Source organism: Corvus hawaiiensis, chromosome 27 (genome assembly GCF_020740725.1).
Source record: "Corvus hawaiiensis isolate bCorHaw1 chromosome 27, bCorHaw1.pri.cur, whole genome shotgun sequence".
In the NCBI taxonomy this organism is placed as follows: Eukaryota; Metazoa; Chordata; class Aves; order Passeriformes; family Corvidae; genus Corvus; species Corvus hawaiiensis.
In genome coordinates this window covers 3,855,686-3,868,751 of record NC_063239.1, presented here as the reverse complement: position 1 = coordinate 3,868,751, position 13,066 = coordinate 3,855,686, and the positions used below count along the sequence as shown (strand labels likewise).

Here is a 13,066-nt window from a genome sequence, read left to right as displayed (position 1 = left end):
TAGGGTGACATGAAGGGGCAATATGTTAAAATTAGTTGCCTTTCATTCTTTTAACTTTACTGGATGCATTGGGATAAATAGATTTGGAACATATTATTGAATTAACTTGAATGAAGAAAAGAAAACAGAATGAAATAAAATGCAAGTATCTGGGAAAAAAATGTCTTTTCATAGTCCTGAGTGGAGATCTAATGTTCCTTCTCTGCCTTATCCTGCTAAAAGGAGGGCAGGCATTCCGTCCTATGAATCGCTCCAAACCGAGCCTAGGCACACTTGTGAGACGGCGTCCAAGAGCAGGCGTTTGCTTTATTCGGTGCCGGCTGTGCGGGGATCGCTCCTCCTAGCACACACCCACCCCAGGCACACGGCAGATTACCATGTACGGTTACATTTTATGTATATTCATTATTTGCTTTAGAAAAGGTGTGGTTATGCAAACTATTTTTTGGAACTCATCATTATCATTAGCACACGCAGAGCACAGGGCTCCCTGGTGGTTGTGCTGAGGAAGGCTTCAAGTCTTCCTCAGGGGGTGTCTTGATGAAGGCCGTGTGTCTTCTCCACTGTGCGCTTTTCACCTTTCTCCTCTAGGCATGCACAGTCTCTGCTGTTTCAGCAGTTTCTTCACTGGTTTTAGCAAGCTTTGTCCTTCATTCTTGCAAGTTTTGTCTTGCCAAGTTACATTCCGTGTCTTAAGCTTATGGCTAACATTTGCTAACTTTTAGCACCGTATCTTATGTTTTCATAATGCTTTCACAAGTACCGTGATCTTAACCCTTTCACCTATTCCAAAGTACCACCTGAGATGCCTCTTCTGATCCCAACAAGAATGGGTGTTCCCTGATGGAGAACCAATTTCAAAATCTACTTAAACCTATGAAATCTATTTCTGCACTGAGCACGTTGAATATGCTTAGGACATGGATTCCTGTGACCACAGCAGAATTAAACAGTGCCATCTGAGATCAGATTCCTCTTATAGTTGTACATGTTCACTGTCAAAGACGTTGTTAAACTGACCAAGCAGAGGAAAGAAGTCTCCTCTGAGGTACAGTGGGGATCCAGAAGTCAGGCACGGAGAAATGAACCCCACTCAGGGACAGGAGAGCCATGGCTGAGCAGCTTCCCCTTTGCAGGGTTCCTGCAGTTCCTTTCCCTTAAGTCCCATTGCAAAACGGTCCTGAGTCAGCTCAGCAGAGTTGTACTCACCTCAGAGGCTGTTGAGGAAGATCCCTGTTGAGAAGACATGTGAGAAGGGAACTGCTGGCTCACTCCAAGCTCCTGGACCACCTGGAAGAATACAGGGATGAGCACACTCACGTTTGCATGGCTGTCCCTGAGGCAGTTGGTCCTAAATGTTTTCCCAGCCTTCCTCAGCTTGGAATTCCAGCTTAGCTCTTCCTCCCCTCCTTAGGAATCCTTTCAGCCCCAGAGTTGGAAAATGAAACAACCTGCAGGAACTGTCTTACCTGATTAGAACACCAGAAGGGAAGTTGTTCAGAGCCCCATCCAGCCTGACCTTGAATATTTCCAGGGCGACCCCTGTTTGCTGTGGGCAACCTGTGCCAGGGCCTCTCCACCCTCCTCACCATTCCTCCTCCAGGGAGGAATTTCTTCTCACTATCCAACTGAACCCTGCCCTTTGTCAGTTGGAAGCCATTCCCCCTTGTGCTGTCCCTGCAGGTCCTTGCAAAGTCCCTCCCGGGCTCTTCCCGAGTCCCTTCAGGTGCTGGAAGGAGCTCTAAGGTCTCTCCCAAGCCTTCTTCAGGCAGAGTGGTCCCAGCTGTCCCAGCCTTTCCCATAGCAGAAGTGCTCCAGCCCCCTGAGCACCCTCTGATCCTTCCTGTGGGCTCCTCTGGGCCGCAAGGAATCATCTGGGAGGGGACTGGGAGAAACCCATTGCAGCCTCTGGCAGGTGCTGAGGCTGGCTGTAAACTGGGGTGCTGGCAATGCAGTGAAAAGCTGCTCCCTCGTTAGTGGCCGTGGTGATGGGAGGAGGAGATGTGGGTGTGCCCTGGCATGGCCAGGAGTCCCCGTCCCCTGCCAGGCCTGTCCCCAGGCCAGCACCAAAGCTGCCGCCAGCTCTGGAACAGCCCCCCGGGAATGCCCTGTTGTTCCCAAAGGGAACTGTTCCCCATGGGACAGCCCAGGCCCACGCAGAGCCCCTCTGGGCCTGGCCCAGGGAGAGCTGCCCCTTCCCCACTCACCTGCTGGGGCTCCATCAGCCGTTCTGGCAGTTGCTGGGCTCCAGTTCCACATCCAGGGCAGTTGGAGAGTCCCCGCCCCAGCCCAACTGCTCCCTGCCCCAGCACCTGCCCCCCCAGCCCTTCCCCAGCCCCCCAGGCCCCACGGCCTGGCCACCCCAAACACGATGGGGCACATGGGGCACCGCTCCTGCTCCGCAGCTGCTGCTCGGCAAGGGGGGAACGGCTCCAGGCCCAGGTCCACTGAGGGCAGTCAGGAGCTCCCAAATCAATCCCTCCTTCCCCTCCTGGGCTTCACCTGCAGCTGGGCAGGGGCTGACACTGCGCTGGGCTTGTGCTTGTGCTTGTGCTTAAAATGATCCCAAAGACCATTTTCCTGTGGGGGAGCAGCTGTCACTGTGCAATTGGTGGCTGAAAGGGATGTGACCCAGGTGCGGACATGTCTCTGTCACTTCAGACAGCGTGTCTCTGGTTTTCAGAGCCGCTGAACACAACTCTGCTGAAGTTAAACACAGGCTTTGCTGTCAATCACTTTGAAAACCAAACTCAGAATTTGTAACAGCTCTCCTCTTGTCTCCGCCTGCTGTTGTCCATAATTAGATTGAAGATTTTTTTAGATTTTCGTGTGAAAGGGCGTTTCAATGTGTTCTTCCTGCAAGTATTGCAGGCAAGTGACCAATTTTACCTGTGCCTTACTTTCAAGCCTGGGAGTATCTGCCTTTCATTAAAGTCATTTTTAAATGCACCTCAAAGCTTAAATAACTCAAAGCATCTTTCTTCCCAGCAAGAATATAATAGGTCTTTGGTTCAATCTGCCTTAGAAAAAATTGAGGATGACCATGAAAAGTATCTTAGAAAATATGAATTTTTTTGTTCCTAATCTGAATGTCCAACTGGACAAACCCTCCTGTGGTTTGGTGCAGAAATGCAAGTCAGATTTCTTTTGTACCTCTGAACTTGCAGGATAATTTGATTGCTTTTTTCAGCAGCCTAATGACAGTAAAAAAAAAATGAGGTTTGTCTTTTTGGTATGGTGGGAGTCTTTTATTATTTATTTATTTTTATTTTTCAAGACTCTCAAATCTTACACTTTATTAATAGTGGCTACAGTAAAATTAAAATAAGACCTTCATTGCAATGGAGAAGTTACAAATTTTGCAGCTGCTTGCCCTGCCCTGTTCTATGTCATTGCTGTGTGTGAAGCCTCTGGGCTTCTGCTTCTGGGGTTCCCTCTTTCACTGGTTTTGGAAATTTGATGGCAGTGCTCACATTTTAGAAAGAAGACTTCATTCCAATTAAATTTATTGCCTGAGCTCTTCCAGTCCAGGTGCTTGAAGCTTGTTTTCTAATGTTGTTGGTTTTCTCAGCTTCTGTTAGTATTTGTGATTTTATAACAAAATGTTCTTGGATGTCATTTTGCAAGATTCTGTAATCAGCTTGCTCTTTTGCTCTTGGATTTCTTAATGCTGGCTCAGAACTGAACGCAGCATTTTGGGAGGGAACCCATCAGTCTGAGATAGGATTCTCTCAGCAGCAGCTGTTTTGCACATCTGAACTAAGGTAACAGGAAGCCACGAACTGAATATCCCGCCCATTGCAGAACCCCCAGTGCTCAGTGTGGAGCCAGCTGGTGACATCTCTGCCGTCCCCAGGCCCCGCTGTCTCTGTATCCCTGTGGCTAGTGGGCAGCGGGAGCTGGTGCGATGGGCACGTGGAGATCCTGCAGTGCTGGACATGGGGCAGAGTCCTGGACGAGCAGGGGGACGTGCAGGGCCAGCGTGGTGTGCCGGCAGCTGCGGGACGGCGAGGCAGAGACAGCCGACACTCCCCGAAACCTCAGCGGGACCGGGAGCCGTGGGGCTGTGAGGGGGCCCTGGGCAGGGCACCAGGCCGACCTGGCCCTGTGCAGCACCTCCCTGCCCGAGCGGGCACCGTCTGCAGAGGTCGTGGAGGATGTGGGACTCATTTATTGTGTTTTACTGTTTATCGTGTTTCACCTCCGGAGTTTGGTGGGGCTTTTGGTTTGTAGTTATTTGTTTACTTATTTTATTGCTGGTGGGTTTAGTTTGGAGTTTTGGGAGGGGTAGAGGGGAGGTGGTTCTTTTGTTATTATTTTTAATTAATATCTTTGCAGGTTTTTAATTAGCAGAAACCCTTCCCTGCCTGTTTGCAGCCAGATCTAGGGTGAAAGGAGGTGGAAGTTGGTGCAAAGGAGCTGTGACCTCACTACAGAATTCAGAAGTCTCATGTGACAGAAAGTGAGGCAGGTCCCAGGTAGCCACTGAGAGAAAGGGCTGGGGGCTGGAGGTGATGGGCACAGCTGTCCATCCTGTGTTGGGCCACGAGGAACTGTTTCTCCATTGGTCACGATCTCCTTAGGAAACCCTGGATCAAGGTCAGCTGCACAGTGCTGCTATCATGTCTTCAAAGGGGTCATTGGAATCTTTCTCTCTAATCCTCCAATGTCTAATTAGCTGTATAATCCTTGAGGACTTGACAAAGGGGGTGGGTGGGAAGGCAACAACTCATTAGGCCTTTCTTCATTTTAATGAGCCCTGCAGTGTATTTGGTGTTCTGAGTCCAGGATCCTCAGGTCCTGAGATGAGATAGCAGCAGTCCCTCAAGAAATCCAAGTCAGAAGAGAAACCCAAAGTGTCTTGGAGCATTCAGAGTTGCCACTGAAAGCCCTTTCTGATGGAGCCTCCCAAGGGCCTCGTTCGAGCCAGTCACTGGAGGCTGTGATTGCAGGCAGGCAGAGGCACTGGGCAGGTGGCTCTGGTGCTGAGCAAAGCCTTTGTTTGATGGAGCACAAGGGCCAAGGCCTGAATCCCGGCCTCTGGGACGGGAGATCCTGTCCCTCTCTGAGCCCAGGGCTCTCCCTGGAGGCAGCCTGGGCTGTGAAGGGCAGTGCCCAGGGAAGGACAGCAGTGTAACGGTGCCCAGCGTCCCCAGGGCTGCCTGGACACAGCCCCAGTGCCACGAGGACAACTTGTCTCCTCACAGACCTCACTGGTGCAGACAACTGCCATGGCCAAGGGCACCAAGAGCTCAGGCCCTTGCAGGCAGCTTCAAAGCTCTTGGGGAAGGACCCTCTGGGAAGGCCAGGACGGGGAGTCCTCTTTCCTCATCAGCCTTGTCGCAATGACCGCCACTGACCACTGCCCAGGCTAGCTCCTGCGGTGTGCGACAGGAGTGGGGAGCAGCTGGAGGCTCTCGGCTTTAAAGCTGCTCCTCAGGAGCTCAGCTCTGCCCACGGGAGCTGAAGCTCCAGGCACAGTGGCTGTCAGCAGTCCCGACGAGGGAGAGGATAAAAAGTAGCAAGGAGGCTTGCCACACGGGATAATCCAAGTTTATTGCAGGCAACCCCCTGGAGACAAGCCTCCAGCAGCTCCAGGGAACCCCTTATAAAGGGAGGTGGTACAATGGGGATGGCTTAACTGGGGACCAATAGAAATCTCTAAGGGAGGGATGTGGACGAGGATAGACATTTCCTTGGGCCAATAGCCCCAAGGGGAGGAGGGGAAAGGGATCACATGCCCCAATGGGGCAGCGAGGTTTAGGGGATTTCCAAAGGGGGAGGTGTCTAGAGGGGTAGGGTCTCGGGGGATTGATGGGGACCATATAAGGGTAAATTGGGAGGTTTCACATGATGGACACTGGACCTTGGGGAACAACAGGAGGGGTTTGGGTGATTGATAGGGAAAGAGCTAGAACAAGGGGAGGAGAACAACCATGTAGGGAGCACCAGGGGAGAGGCTTGGGTCTGGGGGAAACCAACTGGAAATAGGAGTGGGGAAGGTAGGGATGAACCATTGGGGTACAGAAAACTTACATAAAACTACAATAAAGGTATCGCATCACCACAAGCCTCATCCTCTCTCAAGCACTCAGCCCAGTCCTGTTTGCTCTTTCACCACCACCCCAGGTTTGGATTCCTTTGCACCAGCTGCTGCCTTTCTGAGCCATGGTAATTCTGCCCAGGCCAGCAGTGCCATGAAATGAGTCTCTTCCTTCTATGAGCTCTGCTGGCCTGCTGCTCCTCACACTGTCATCCAAGAGATCCCACCATGAGGAAGAGATTTTTTACACAGAGGGTGGTGACAGCAAGGAACAGGCTGCCCAGGGAGGTGTTGGGTGCCTCATCCTTGGGAACATCCAGAGCCATGTTGGACAGGGCTTTGAGCAGCTTGCTTTGCTTGAAGATGTCCCTGCCCATGGCAGCTGGTTGGACTAGATGGCCTTTAAAGGCCCTTTCCAACCCGGCCCATCCTATGATTCCATCATTCCATGATCCCGTGAGCGACTGCGCTTCAGGATGAGCCATCCTCACCCATCCCTGGGCAGCTGGCACAAGGGACCTTGAGTGCAGAGGGACCTTGACATGCTCAGGGATTTGGCCAATGTAAACATCCTGATGATTTTCCCTAATCCCTCAACTCTTAAGCTGAGACTTCAGGAATGTAGTCAAAATGAAGAGGTTTCAACCTAAAGAGACAAATTCAACCACATGGGTTTTGGAGACCCAATTCTGCATTCATGCCAACGTATTTAGCTCCTCAGCCTGTCTTCAAGTAGATTCTGCAGAGTCTAGAGCCATGTGCATGGACAGGCACAGTCCCTCCCAGAGGAAGGGTGTATGACCATCTCCTAGGCTGACATGCACATAGGAGGCCACCAGCCCCAGTGCCCACTTGTGCCAGGCCTCCAGGATGGGTGCGACTCATTCAGCAGGACCCTCTATTCCTGCAACAGCTCCTTGGGCTTCCTCTACCCTTCCCAGCGGCTCCCAAAATGCTGGGAGCTTTGCTTTTGGCTTTATCCGTACATCCTGGGGCAAGGTTTGCTAAATTCCTGCTTTGCAACTTGCCCTGTTTCCATGTCCTGTTTGCTGCCTCTTTGTGCTGGAGTTCTGTCTGTTCAGCCAGCAGAGAAGGATGCTTATTTCACGGGAACGTGGAGAAATCCTTCTTGTCCTGGCAGGAAGCTTTCCTGCAAGGCCTGTAAGATCTCCTGAGCTCCTTCAGCCTTCAGAGCTGCCTTTACCATGGCACCTCTTGGATCAGTCTCCCAGTACATCGAATTCTTCTCCTCTGGAGTGCCCTGGCCCACGCCCTGCTGCTGCCCTTGCTCCCTGCCCTTTGGCATGTGAGACGCCCCGATTTCATTGTCATGTCAGCCAAGGTGGACACTGCTGACCCCATTCCTGAGCAGCTTCTCCTGTTGGTCAGCTCCAAGTCCCAGTGAGTATCACCTTTTTTAGCCCACCTGGCAGCCCATCCAAGGAGCTGTCCAAAACTCCTTCAGGGCTGTTGGCACCCCATTGCTTTGCCTGGCCAGGGAATGCCAGGACAATTCTAGTCCTCCATAGGAACCTGCTCCTTTTCCTGGAGATGTGGGACCACCTCTGGCATTTGTGCCTGACCTCTGACCAGCTCACTCCTGCCTTCTGTCTGCATCAATTGCAATTACGGGAGTTGAGAGAAGACACTCACACCCAGGTGTCTATTCCGTGCACACATGTACAGAGGCAAGAAGAAACTCACCTGCTGTGGCTTAGTGGAAGGTGTAGGATGGGAACTGGGTGTCCCTCAAATGCTGGGAACACAAACCCAGGATGAGATGCCTCCACTGGCCCGTCTGGATCCCTTCCCTCAGCAGGGGTAAAGGAGATCCCATCCTGGGGAGATCACTGCCTGGGTGTCCTGTGCAATAACAAGATGAAAAAGGATATTGAGTTGCAACTTCGCCTCTGAGAGGAGGAATGATGCCTCTGGAAATAAGTTAGTCTCCCCAGTGCAGGCAGTGAGACCTCAGTGCTCGCTTCAGGCCGTTTGACAGCAGGTTCCCCTGGAGCCCCAGGGACACCTGGCGGGAGCCTCGAAGGTGAGGGGAAAGTGCTGCCTGGGGCTGTTGCTGCGCTGCCGAGCTGGGCTGGGCTCGGGGCTGGAGGCAGCTCCTGGCAAGAGCAGCGCCGCAGAGAGACAGCTCTGCCCAGGAGCAGCTGCTCCGCACAGCCCAGCAGGGCTGGGGCACAGCCGGCAGGCACCCAGGGCACGGGAGGGAGGCACAGAGAGGGGAAGGGCAGGCTGGGCTGGGAGTACAGAGAAGAGCTCCCTTGGAGCCAAGGCTTTGCAGCCCCTGCCAGGGTCAGTGTCTGGCTGCAGGGCAGTGCAGCTGCCTGGAATGCTATCCCAGAGCTGGCACAGCCCCCAGCCTTCGGCTTCGCTGCTGCACTGCCAGAGGCACAGGGCGTGTGGGCTCCCTGGCGTGGGCACGGCTGCAGGCTGTGGAGCTTCGTGTGCTGCCAGCGGTGCCCAGGCAGGAGAGGGGGCTTCTGCTTTCAGGAGGTCTTCTCCCAGCTCTACATCACCCCCAGGACATTGCTGAGGGCACTTTGCAAGGGAAAGGTCAAGGGAGGGTTTACTATAAAGATAAGGAGCTTCCCTGAGTCTGTGATTTCAGTTTCATATTCTTGGGGAATTGGGGATGGAAAATACAAAAGGGGCTCTCCTTCTGGAACAAGTCACTGAGAGCCCTGAGCTGTAACTTTGAGTGACCAGTAGGTCTGATTGAAGCCTCTGAAAGTGCCTTCAGCCATTCCTCTGCTGATAGAAGCACAGGCATCACCTCTGCTGGGCCCATCAGGTTGCTGTGTCCTGCCCTTTCCCACCTGCAAACGGGAAGACGTGTCCAGCCAGCGCCCTGCCAACACGCAGGTTTCCGGAGGGCCACGGTGAGTGCAGGGATCTTGTGCTGGGTTCTCTGAACGCTGACAGGGGAAAAAAGCTTCCCTGGAGGAAAAACCCCAGGCAGCAGAGATCATGGAGTGAGGGGAAACTATAACCAGAAATGCTGTGTGGGGGAGACTTCAGAGAACTCTGTGTGACCCACTCCAATGCCGAGCCCTTCCTCTGAGCAAGCCCCCTTTGCCTCCTCCTCTTGCACCCAGCCAAGCCTCTGCCCTCAATACCGTGGGGCCAAGGCCAAGATCCCCCTCCTGGGCAGGCAGAGCTGCAGCAGAGCCATGGGGCAGCTCTGCAGCCCCGGGCCCAGTTCCTTCTGCAGAGCACGGGGCTGGGAGCAGCCGCCCAGCACCGGTGGTGGCACAGCTGGGTGAGGCTTTTGCTGCCCTCACTGCCCGGCTGCCCCTGCCCTGGCCTCTCTCAGCCACAACCTCTCTTTGTGTTTCCTTGCTCCTCCACTGTATCCCACAGCCGTAGGAAGGAGAGGAGAGAGATCCAGCAGGCAGGAATTGTGCAGCAAGATTGATTTATTTAATTATTTTACAAACTCTTTTATAGACTTTTCTTCAGAGTCTAATTGGACAAAGGATCAGCCACCCCTTGGGGGTGACTGGCTAAAATCCTAAAACATCCGTTGTCAAAATATTTTTCTACTGTACCATAAACAAGGCTTTTGCAAGGTCACAGGTGTTCATAGTTTATAGAACTCTGCTACTGTCTTCTGTGAGAGAGAAAAGTCTCTCACGGGCTTAGAAAATAGCAAGAAAAATTCTTGCTAGCAGCATTTTTGTAGCCACACAACCTCTCTTTGTGTTTCCTTGCTCCTCCACCTGTCTGTGGCTTTGCTGTTGTTACTGAGTTCTCGCTCCCATTCTCCTTGGGGTTGGGATTTTCAGCTGCACAGTCAACTCTGATTCTTTCCGTCCTTTTCTACAGCCATGTCCATGGCAACAAGCTTCCCAACTTTCTTCTACACTGTGGGGCTGTAGGCAATCATTCTGTTTGTTGTTTGGGAATGAGCAATTCTCCCTTACTGAGATGCAATCCTGTACATCCTTCTTGGGTGTCCTTCCAAGCTCTGAACTGCCCTGCAAGGTGCAAACCTGTCTCAAGTATCTTTGTGTTCTCTGAAAGGCTCACGAAGAAGCAGAGACGCTGTGATGGAGGAGGTGGTGGTGGGTTGGTGAATTGAGCCGGGTGTGTCCTTGGCTGGAAGTGGGGTGCTGAGACCTTGAGGAAGGGTGAGACATTTCCTGGTCTGCAGTGGACCTCTCTGCTCCCAGCAGTGTCTGGTGGCTTTTCAGTGTGACATGGGAGCATAATCGCACTCCATTTAAGAAAGGTGCAGCCGTGAGGCATCTGGGGATAGGACAGAGGGACAGAGCAGCTCTCACTGCATGCTGAGCCTCAGGCAATAATGCTCTTGTCTTGCAGGACTCACTTTGTTCTTTGCACTAGAAATGCTGAGTGTTTCTGACATGCAAGGACACTCAGGTAGAGGGGGAAGAACTGCAGAAAAATCCAAATTTCCCATCCATCCCCTTTGCTTAGCATTGGGATTGCAGGTGCTGACCAGCCCTTCTGTGCTAGGAGCAGTTGCAAGTGCAAATGTGAAGCCAGAGCACTGTCTGCTATTCCCCAAATTCCCCTGAAGTCAATGCTGCAGAGCTGGGCTGATTCCTCAGCAGCTGTGGGCAGAGGATCTGCTCCTCACAGGACACTCATCCAGCACCAAGCAGAGCTCCAGGCACAGAGCTGAAGGCAGCAGTCCTACGAAGGGAAAGTGGGTCTGAGTAGCAGGGGGACGGTCTCTGAGAAATGCCTCTCATTTTCCTCAGAGAAATCTCTGGAACTTGTCCCTGTTTTTTCTCCTTCCTACCAAGAGGGACAAAAAGTTCAACAGCAGCTCCATCAGACAGTTACTTGTCCTGGCATTGGCAGACACGCGGCAGCTGCAGCTCCTGCACTTCTGCCTCTTCCTGGGCATCTCCCTGGCTGCCCTCCTGGGCAACGGCCTCATCATCAGCGTCGGAGCCTGCGGCCAGCACCTGCACAGCCCCATGTTCTTCTTCCTGCTCAACCTGGCCCTCCCCGACCTGGGCTCCATCTGCACCACTGTCCCCAAGGCCATGCACAATTCCCTCTGGGGCACCAGGCACATCTCCTACTCAGCATGTGCTGCTCAGGTGTTTCTGTTTGTCTTCTTCATGGGAGTAGAGGTTTCCCTCCTCACCATCATGTGCTACGAGCGCTACGTGTCCATCTGCAAAGCCCTGCACTACGGGACCCTCCTGGGCAGCAGAGCTTGTGCCCACATGGCAGCAGCTGCCTGGGCCAGTGCCTTTCTCTACGCTCTCATGCACACGGCCAATACATTTTCCCTGCCCCTGGGCCAGGGCAATGCCCTGGGCCAGCTCTTCTGTGAAATCCCACACATCTTCAAGCTCTCCTGCTCACACTCACATTACCTGTGGGAAGTTTGGCTTATTGTGGTTAGTGCCTGTTTAGACTTTGGCTGTTTTGTGTTCACTGTGGTGTCCATGTGCAGATCTTCAGGGCTGTGCTGAGGGTCCCCTCTGAGCAGGAGCCTCTTCCATGTGCATCCCTCGTGTGGCCGTGGTCTCTCTGTTTGTCAGCACTACTGTGTCTGCCCATCTGAAGCTCCCCTGCATCTCCTCGCCATGCCTGGATCTGCTGGTGGCAGTTCTGTACTCAGTGGTGCTTCCAGCACTGAACCCCCTCATCTACAGCCTGAGGAACCAGGAGTCAAGGAGGCAATTAGGAAACTGATTTTAGGAACCTCTTCTGGTAGCTTTTAATCTCTTTTCACAAATGACTCTCATAGTAGGGCCCTGGAGACCTGAACCTCCGGGTTTGTTGGGTTTTTATTACTATTATCATTCACTGTATTGTTATTTGTGTTTATTATTTTCCTAAATGACTATTTAGATTTAGACTATTTAGATTTAGGATGAACCAGCTCTGCATCACCTGGAGCCTTTAGAGTGTGTCTAAAAGGGCCCAGAGCTGATGCTTTCATAGCATCTTGGGAATAAAGTGGGATCTCCCCAGTGCACTGACTGAAGGTTTGGCTCTTCTTCCAAGCTCATGTCAATTTAAGCCAAGAGAATTTCCCCACCTCAAGGCTCTGTAGCTCCATGGATTTTGGAGAGGGAAAGTGCTCACATGAGTAGCTGCTAAAGCCCAAGAATTTGATTTGGACAAACCCACTGTTGTATGGTGACAGTGGAGATGGTGACAGGTCACTGAGGAACATACCCAAGACTGTCCCCCATGGCACAGGGCACAGAATGTTCTCCAGGACAAGAAACTGGAGCTGCCTGGACAGCCCAGAGTATCTGCAGGCCTGTGTGAGCCTGGGCTGGGCAGTGACTGGAGCCCCACCAAGGCACAGATCAGCCAAGGTATTGACCCCCAGAGGGAAAGCACTAAATCCCTGCATCTGCAAGGAAACACAGATGGACACAGCAAACCATACCCAGAGCAGCTCCAACAGGGAAAGGAACCTTGACAGCCACCGCACACCTGCAGATCACCCCCCACAAACCCAGGAGCAACACTAATGGCCCCCTCCTGTTCCCTCTGCGGCTGCTCTGGTGTGCAGGTCACAAGTGCTGCAGGTGTCTCCTGCAGCACAGACCCGCGGGCACACACACACGGGCTCTGTCCAGTCTGGGACAGGCATTTGGGGCTGCCCAGGTGCCCTGCCCAGACTTGGGGCTGTTGCCGTGAGTGGCTGTGCTGGAAGGGGCTGCTTCAGGCTGGTTCCAGCTGGGTCTGGGCATGGGAGTCTTCATGGCAATGGCCTGCGCTGGCTGATGTGGGGCCTCAGGGTGCGCAGGGAGCACTGTGACACTGCGGGGCCCCATGGAACCAAGGGGACATTGTGACCTCTGGGCCCTGCCCTGCCCCTGGGGTGTTTCAGGAGCCCCGGGGCACCCAGGGCAGCAGAGCAGAGCCCCTGGCTCAGGAGGCAGCAGCTCCCCAGGCAGGCGGGTGAGGGGCGTGCTAGCCAGGTAACAAGAAGCCCAGAGGTCTGGCTGCATCCTCTGTGTCCGCAGCTCCAAGGAAGAGAGGGAGCTCCTCACCCAAAGGAGC

General features: G+C 53.1%; 1 pseudogene; it reads left to right on the top strand.

Annotated features, from left to right (window-relative positions):
- The first annotated feature begins 3,907 nt into the window (after window positions 1–3,907).
- On the top strand, window positions 3,908–11,771 carry LOC125317502 (annotated as a pseudogene).
- The last annotated feature ends 1,295 nt before the right edge of the window (window positions 11,772–13,066 follow it).